Consider the following 7148-nt stretch of genomic DNA (forward strand, 5'->3'; position numbering starts at 1 on the left):
AACCTCTAAAAAGCAGACAATCAGTCAGAAACTAGGGTTTGGGTAAACAATCGAATCTCACACAACAAAGAAATGAGGCAGCCGAGGGGAGGTTTCACAGGGGTGGTTGCCGCCCTCTGTTGCCGATGATTACTGATTTGCCCCCAAAAATCAACGACATTAACCATTTATCAAACTGCTTGCTTTCGCTTTTCCTTTTTTCAACTTCATCCATGGCAGACTCCTATGTTCTGCATTTCCGACTGCCTTCACTTTGATAACTGGCGTTACGTTGTCGTTTTTAGTAATAATAATAATAATAATTAGAGCATCTGCAACACTACCCATCTAGAGGCGGTGATGATGAAATTCTTGTTGTGTGAGTAAATCGGCGAAGTTTGAGATCCTCCGTAGCTTGGCGGGGCGATTTTCCGGCAAGATTGTGGTGGGAATCGATAGAATTCTTCTGATTCTGCTACTGATGTTGCCGTGATTTTTGCAGCCATGGCGGGTTTATCCTCTTTGCTTTGATTATTTATAGATCTGAGCCTCGTTCTTGGTTTTTTGTCATAGCTTTTATGTTTTCTTTGCAAATAATAGCATAATATTTAGTTCTCTTTTAGATGGTTTATTTGTTTTCGATTGTTTACAGATCTGTCGTTAAACCATATGATAAAAACAGGCAATTCTCGACGCGACCTTGAACACGACACGAAATAAATGAGTTTGGATTGAGTTTTTCAACCCGCCAACCCGTTTATTAAACGGGTCATATATGGGTTTCTCAAAAAATAAACGGATTGACCTGCCAACCCGTTTATATTCTCAATAAAAAAATTATTTTATTTTTAAATGTATTTATATATTACGTATTAATATTTAACTAGATTATAGCCCGCGTTAAATGCGGGAAACGCATAAAAAAACATATAATCGTTTATAGATATTGTATAATGATTATAAAAAAATATATGGTTATTGGTATTATTGAAATGTGTAGAAAATACATTGAAAACGATAAATATATATAATCATTGAAAGATCTCTTTGTAGACATCATTTTTAGTTTTATTAGTTGAACGACTTTCCTCGTCTCATATAGTTATGATATTTATATATTTATAAACATTTTAATTAGACGTTAATAATGTTACCTAATTTAAACATATATTGACAACCAATATACCGTTTTTTCTATTGCATTAAATATTGACAACTATTTCATTTATTCAAATAAAGTTATGTAATATAATTTATAAAATATTAAATGTTATATAGATTTAATTTTAATATATCATCAATGAAGATTCTTTTCTAAATCATGATTGGTTTATTTTAAATTGATTATAAATATAAATGCTAGCTTTTATGTTTGTTCTTATTTATTTGGTGTTCGTAAGAACTTTGTATTAGTTTTGGCGCAACTTTAAATAATTTTAGTATATCATCAATGTAATTTGATATATCTTTCAATTATATGAAATATCAAATAATGACATTTCATTACTATTGTAATAATTTAGTTTATATATTGTATTTTCACTAATTTTAACGGTCTTATTTTTTCTAATAACCGTAACGCTTTTACTAAATGTATTTTTTACAAATCTCCTAATATTTTATAATTTTTATCTTACTTTATAATTTTTCATAACTATGTTATTTTCAAGATTGACTGCTTTAATAGTGTTTTTTTTTCTGTCTATTCAATTTTATATTTCATTGTACAACATCATCGTTTGTATGTATTCTAAAATTTCACTTTAAAAATGCTTAATGTTTACACCTTGATATTAATTTTTTTTAATAAATTCATGTAATAATTATGGAATATATATCTCATTTTAATTAACATTCACTTCCTTTATTATATCAAATTCCTCATTAAACGGGTATACTTTTGGAAAATAATAATTATAATAGGCAGCATTATCTAAGACGTAAATGTTTGATATACTTTTGGAGAAAAAAAATCAAGATCATTAAAAAAAATTATATAAAGAAAATACAAATTTAAATTTGTTGAAATTATGGATGAAATTACTGGTGAAAATTTATTTTGGAGGGAGTTGTATTTTGTAAGGTATAATAATATTACAAAATTTGAAATATCTATATTTGTTGTGTAAATTAATAATTTTTATTGTTACTATACAAAGATAAAAAAGTAAGTTGATATGATATACAAAAACATAATAATTTCAATGATATTTTAAAATCATGCCAAAATTAAACCGTATTCTTATGACATAAAAATTAAAAAAAAAATCATAATCATCTCTAATATATAAAAGTAACATTTTCGTAATTAATGTCAGTTCCCAAGATAGTTGATTTTTGTTTTGTTAAAGGTACCTAATATCTTTTCATGTTTATTTGAAAATTTTCAGAAAAGTAGTTAACTAATTTCATGTAATTTGTGATAAAGAAAATCGAAATATATGAATACATACATTTGATATAGGAACAAAAGATAATCGAAAAAAATATAAAAAGCGAAAGAAGGTACTGACCTTCTAGTGCACAAGAGTGAATGTTTATAGCAGAGAATGATGATGGAAGTTATAAGCAATATTAACGATGTTGTAGGAGAAGGTTTAAAGAAAAGAAACAATTGAAAATAAATGTGAGTCGTGGATTCAATAATGAATCGTATATGTATGTGATAATTTGAATATGATTTTTCGGTATTAATGATTTCCTAATAAAAAAGATTTTATATGGTTTACTAATATAAACGGATTTATATTAATGGTTAATATTAAGGCCTTGATTGAAATGATTTGTTAGTAATATGTTTTTAAAATTGACCATATTAAAATCTTCGTAACTGAAAATTCAAGATGTAAAATATGGAAAAATTTTATTAGAATTAAATACATTCAATTTCAACGAATATAAGTTATTGATTGATGATTGAAAAACATTTATTGGAATTAAATACATTCCATATAGGGAAGATGATGTCAGCAATTTGATCTAACGGTGGAAAAAATAAGATTGAAATACAATCAATGGTCCAGATTATTTAAGATGATGTCATAAGCTTTCTCTTTTAGTAATATTTAAGATAAGTATTATATAATATATACTATTGATTCATAGACCATTTGACTATTTTGACATTTTGACTTGTGGTGGATAGTCTAAGGTTGTAAGTCGTAATCTCTAAGGCTAAGTCTGTAGTATGTTTCTATAAATGTTTTTAATTTTCATTTGGATGTTTAAGACTTAAATGTCTAAAATTTAGACCTACGAACTCAAATCTGACCCACGAATCCGCCAACCTGTGAACCCGTATAAATAAATGGGTTGGCGGGTCATATATGGGTTTATGTTCCAAACCCGCCAACCCGTGACCTGTATATTTAAATGGATCGTGTTTGGGTTGACATATTTTGACCCGCCAACCCGAACACGACACGATTGCCAGGCCTATCGGGGGCTTTACGAATTTGAGATTTGAACAGATTATGCCCCATTTAAAAATCGCGTGTGACTAAAGAAAAGAGTTATCTTAGCTGAAATGAATCTAAAATTTGAAAGAAGATGAGTTGTTATATCTCCGTCTCTGAATAGTGTTAATATGATTCGGCATGTGTCATGTCATATGTAAAGCAATCAAATATTATGCCACGTGTTGCTTCTCCAATTTGAATTTCAATTGCTGGGTTGCATTTTTAATTAAGATCTTTCCCATAAAATCAACAATATGTTCGTCACAGTCCCAATAAATCAGGACGAAAATCGATTGAGATATACTTCGTATTTCTCTCTCTGGAAACCCTAGAACCCTGAAAGTCATTCAATACTCTTTGCAATCATTGTTGATTAGAGAAAGAGAAATGAAACTGATGTTGATGTCGACGAACCAAGGTAAATGGTAAGGAAGAAGATCATATCCAAATTTAATTTAAATTGCCTAATACAATGGTTTGCGCTTATATTATTCCTCTGATCTTTGCTTCCGGTCGATCACCAATACTTGAAGGTAAATCGATTTATTCCTCTTGATATGCCTAATTTTGAATAATTGTTCAAACCCTTGCTCCAAAAGACATTATCACAATCGATTTCAAAAATATTCCGAGTGTGGTTCTCTGGTTTGTCAATCGTCATCAATTACAGAATGAGGTTCTGGTGCAATCTCTGTTATCAATCGCCACCACCACCGATTTACCTCGACATCTATTTTCCTTTATCTTTATGAATTTATGATATTAACTAAATGTATAGAATACCCAAACCAAATCGGTACTCTCCCAATTTTATGATTCGTGAAAGAAAGAAGCACTCTCATTTGTAAGTTTTTCTTATTTTCTTTGCGTGAATGATCTCCATATATCAAGTTATGAATAAGATTATGAAGTTTTGATGCATTTTGGTTTCAATATTGAAACTTGGAATAGACGTCCATGAATCATTTCCTTCACCTTGATCGTCTTATCCTTAAAGACACCATCTCTCTCACCCTAAAATCCCCCTTTTTTTTTTTCTCTCCACATCTCGATGAAGATATGGTCTCCTTTAGGGATGGATGTTAGCACTTGTGTAAAAGACATTGAAGGTTGGTTTTTACTAATTTCAACATTTTTCCCTTTTCATTTTCTTTATATGATAAACAGATTGATTTTATGGTGACAACACAACTGAGAAGAAATAAGTATATCTTGTGGGTTTTGTTGCGTCTAAAAAACAACTCCCACTCAGGTGACTATTATATCATTATTTTATGTTTATAACTCTAATCTATATCTAAGCTCTACATTTCATTTTCTTACTCAGGTGACTGTTACCTAAGGGTTTTTGTCGCTCCACTCACAGGTAACAAATTTTACTTAGACGTTTTGATTTCAAACAATATTAAACTTTTTGGAACTTCTTATGGATGTTCCAAAAATATCACATCTTATTTCCTTTGGTAAGCTTCATGCTTTGTTTTTTTTTTTTGTGTTTTTGGGCCCTGTTTTTCATAGATGCTTGTATCTATTACATTATATCTATGTAATAAAGGTTTAATGAAGTTCATTATCATCCGAGTCCTCGATGCTCAGGTGGATGGAGATCTTTATTGAATGAGAGTTTGGCATGGTAAGCTCTCTTTTGGCCCTAATGTTAATTTTACATAAATGTGTAGAAAATACAAGGATATTTTAGTCATTTTGATACCATTAATTTTTTTAAAGTATCTGGTAAACTGTTTGGTGGCTGTATGTACAAGTATATGATTATGTATGTGATTATGTGTGTATGTCACTGTATGCGTAGGTATGTGAATTTGTGTTTATGTGACTGTATGTATATGTATATAAATATGTGTGTTTTTATGATTGTGTGTGAATGTATGTATGCTTATATGTGACTGTTTGTATGCATATGTATGCGAAGGTATCTAACTCTGTGTATGTATATGTGTGATGTTTATGTTGTATGTCTGTTGTTTGGTTATGTTATGTGTGTAAGGCGAAAGAATTTTCAGTGGAAGGGGAATTTATAATCTACACACATCAATACATCATATAGTTTTCTTTAAACTATTTGTTTCATGGGTATTTATATACTTTGTTTATCCACTATAAAATATAAAATATTAGTCATGAGCAACTGTGAGATATGAGTGGGAAATGACCTACATTATCTTAATGTTAGACATACGAGCACACTTTTGGTTGTCCCTGATAAGCATTGTAACCAATGTCACTTTATCCCATTATTGCCTCTACTCTTTTGATATAAGATGTATTATTGTATTGATTAATTTTTACTATATCATATTGAACTTCTACTGATCGTATTGTATAATATGTTTATTTAACGTGGTAGCTAAGAATGTATGTTATATAGTATATAGATCGACATCCAATAACATAATTGAAGAAATGTCAAATGCGTACTACCAACCTTAACATTAATTTTTTTTTTTTTATTTTTAAATAAAATGTTTACTCCCGGCATTTTTTTTTGAACGGCAGGCATATATATAAAAACAAAACTAGCCAGGGGCTAGGAGGTACAAAACGTTTAGAACACAAAAAAGAACAAGAAATAAAAACCGGACAACATAAGATCAGCAAAATCACGACATATAGTAACATTCTAGAATTGGGTCGCAACACCACTCGAGCCATCTTAGCTTGTGCCCTCTCCTCTTCCGTAGTTCCGTGCATTGATCCATAAGTGAGAATAAGCTTGTACCTCATATGCCAGCACCGCTTTTAAGATTGAGTTTGAGTTTGAGTTTAGAGCATGTGCCTTACTGTTTCTGAATCTCCAAATTACCCACATGAAGACTAGCATTATAGCTTCATGGAGCTCCTTCAGTCTATGGTGACCATTAAGCCGATTTTTGCAATCTAACAGCTCACGACAGGAGCTAGGGGAGGGGTCTAATGCTCGTCACCATCTACACACATGCGAACACACTTCACTTGAGATCGGGCAGCCCACAAATATGTGTTCTTCCGATTCAGGAGCTTCATGACACAGCTTACACACATTTGTAGAGCTAATGCCAAGATTGAAAAGATTCATTATACATGGAAGTTTCCCGTGACAGACTCGCCAAGCTAGGATGTTTACCTTACCTGGGACCAATGGGTTCCACATCCATATATTACCACTATGGGGAAGGACTAGATTGTCAATGTGAGATTGCATAGAAGAAACAGTATATACCCCCGAAGATTCGAGAGACCATGTCCATTTACTTGAGCCATCTGCATTTACTACTTGCTGGAGGTAGTTCAAGAAAGGAACATGATCTTTTTCTAGTGATAATGGGAAGCAGGCAATTGAACCCCAGCAGCCACTTCTCCTTTTTGTAGCCAAAGGATGGGAAATGCCACCATCAGGTCCATGAATGGCCTTTAACTCCAAAGCCCATGTGCTATCGGGTTGGTTCCTGAAACGCCACCACCATTTCCCAAGCAAAGCGAGATTTTGCGCCTTCAAACTATCAACACCCATCCCGCCTCTTTCTTTAGCTGCAATATTTTTTCCCAAGCAATCCAGGCCATTTTTCTTGATTCCATGGAGCCACCCCAGAAAAACCTCTTCCGAATCCTTTCAAGGCTTTCAATAACCTTAACAGGTGCCTTGTAAATAGAGAAGTAGAAAGTGCCCAGGCTGCTTAGAACTGCTTTACATAAAGTCAGCCTTCCCCCAAACGA

General features: G+C 31.8%; 1 long non-coding RNA gene across 1 annotated transcript; it reads left to right on the plus strand.

Moving 5' to 3' along the window:
* The first annotated feature begins 3518 nt into the window (after nt 1-3518).
* On the plus strand, nt 3519-5306 carry LOC145071249 (uncharacterized). Its single transcript, XR_013690326.1, has 2 exons — nt 3519-4689; nt 4765-5306. It is a non-coding gene; the product is annotated as an uncharacterized LOC145071249 (long non-coding RNA).
* The last annotated feature ends 1842 nt before the right edge of the window (nt 5307-7148 follow it).

This window comes from Lactuca serriola, chromosome 8 (genome assembly GCF_051521515.1).
Source record: "Lactuca serriola cultivar US96UC23 chromosome 8, Lser_US96UC23_V15, whole genome shotgun sequence".
In the NCBI taxonomy this organism is placed as follows: Eukaryota; Viridiplantae; Streptophyta; class Magnoliopsida; order Asterales; family Asteraceae; genus Lactuca; species Lactuca serriola.